The following is a 2,247-nucleotide window of genomic DNA, read 5'->3' as shown; positions in this document are numbered from 1 at the left end:
GAAAGGAAAGGAAACACGGGGAGAGGAGAAAGGAAAGGAAACACGGGTAGAGGAGAAAGGAAAGGAAACATGGGTAGAGGAGAAAAGGAAAGGAAACACGGGAGGAGAAAAGGAAAGGAAACACGGAGAGAGGAGAAAAGGAAAGGAAACACAGGGAGAGGAGAAAAGGAAAGGAAACACGGGGAGAGGAGAAAGGAAAGGAAACACGGGGAGAGGAGAAAGGAAAGGAAACACGGGGAGAGGAGAAAGGAAAGGAAACATGGGTAGAGGAGAAAAGGAAAAGAAACACGGGGAGAGGAGAAAAGGAAAGGAAACACGGGAGAGGAGAAAAGGAAAGGAAACACGGAGAGAGTAGAGAAAGGAAAGGAAACATGGGTAGAGGAGAAAAGGAAAGGAAACATGGAGAGAGGAGAAAAGGAAAGGAAACATGGGGAGAGGAGAAAAGGAAAGGAAACATGGGGAGAGGAAAGGATATCAGTCTGATTAAAACATGTTTTTCAGGATTTATATCTGAACAGGATTTTCTAATGAAAAATGTAAAAATCCTGTCTTTCTAATACACCCTGAATGCAGCACAAGGTGTGTTTCAGTGTGTGTGTGTGTGTGTGTGCGTGTGTTGGTCTGGGTCGTACCAATCACAGCCATGGAGGGGGGGCAGGGCCAGTACTCAGTCTCGATCTTAGAGGGCTGGTTCGGGTCCGGAGGTTCAGCAGCCGGGAACTTTGAGGACTCAATGATCAGATCCTCGATGTGTTTCCCCTGAGGGAGCTGAGAGGACACACACATATCTGTACACACACACACACACACACACAGACACACACGCAAAGCTGATTAAATGGAGTGAATCAACATGTCTGTGGTTTACAGCTGACCGACATTCTGATCTATTCTGACTTCATGTTTCATGTTCATGTTTTCCTTATTTTAGACATATTTTACACAGAATAATAATATTAAAATAATAATAATTTGTGATTATACTAAAATTATTATTCATAATAATACACAACAATAATAATTCTGAGCTGTATTAATAAAGGAATATTTTCCTTCTTGCTTCTTTCAGAGAGTGAGATGCTCGGATATAGCTGGACATGGTTAGCATAGCTTAGCATAAAGACTGAAAGCAGTAAACAACTAGCCCGTCTCTCTCCAGATAAAACAACGTAACTGCTTTATTTGATCAGTTGTTGATAATAATCACATATTGTTTGCTTTGGTTATGTTTTAGATGCAGGATGTATTACTCGTAGTGGAGTAACTCCAGAGTGGAGTATTAGTACTCGTATAGTGAAGTATTAGTACTCGTATAGTGTGGTATTAGTACTCATATAGTGGAGTATTAGTACTAGTATAGTGTGGTATTAGTACTCGTATAGTGTGGTATTAGTACTCATATAGTGGAGTATTAGTACTAGTATAGTGTGGTATTAGTACTCGTATAGTGGAGTATTAGTACTCGTATAGTGGAGTATTAGTACTAGTATAGTGGAGTATTAGTACTCGTATAGTGGAGTATTAGTACTAGTATAGTGTGGTATTAGTACTCGTATAGTGGAGTATTAGTACTAGTATAGTGTGGTATTAGTACTCGTATAGTGGAGTATTAGTACTCGTATAGTGTGGTATTAGTACTCGTATAGTGGAGTATTAGTACTAGTATAGTGTGGTATTAATACTCGTATAGTGGAGTATTAGTACTAGTATAGTGTGGTATTAATACTCGTATAGTGGAGTATTAGTACTAGTATAGTGGAGTATTAGTACTCGTATAGTGGAGTATTAGTACTCGTATAGTGTGTTATTAGTACTTGTATAGTGGAGTATTAGTACTAGTATAGTGTGGTATTAGTACTCGTATAGTGGAGTATTAGTACTAGTATAGTGTGGTATTAATACTCGTATAGTGGAGTATTAGTACTAGTATAGTGTGGTATTAGTACTCGTATAGTGGAGTATTAGTACTAGTATAGTGTGGTATTAATACTCGTATAGTGGAGTATTAGTACTGGTATAGTGGAGTATTAGTACTCGTATAGTGGAGTATTAGTACTAGTATAGTGTGGTATTAGTACTCGTATAGTGGAGTATTAGCACTCGTATAGTGGAGTATTAGTACTAGTATAGTGTGGTATTAGTACTCGTATAGTGGAGTATTAGTACTCGTATAGTGGAGTATTAGTACTAGTATAGTGTGGTATTAGTACTCGTATAGTGGAGTATTAGTACTAGTATAGTGTGGTA

At 38.4% G+C, this 2,247-nt stretch overlaps 1 pseudogene; it reads right to left on the bottom strand.

Annotated features, from left to right (window-relative positions):
- The window catches only part of LOC116401017 (dematin-like), a 10,387-nt pseudogene that overhangs the window by 6,455 nt on the left and 1,685 nt on the right, over positions 1-2,247 (bottom strand).

Source organism: Anarrhichthys ocellatus, unplaced genomic scaffold, assembly GCF_004355925.1.
Source record: "Anarrhichthys ocellatus isolate YVR2014 unplaced genomic scaffold, GSC_Weel_1.0 scaffold234, whole genome shotgun sequence".
Lineage (NCBI taxonomy): Eukaryota > Metazoa > Chordata > Actinopteri > Perciformes > Anarhichadidae > Anarrhichthys > Anarrhichthys ocellatus.
This window is presented reverse-complemented; position numbering and strand designations above follow the sequence as displayed.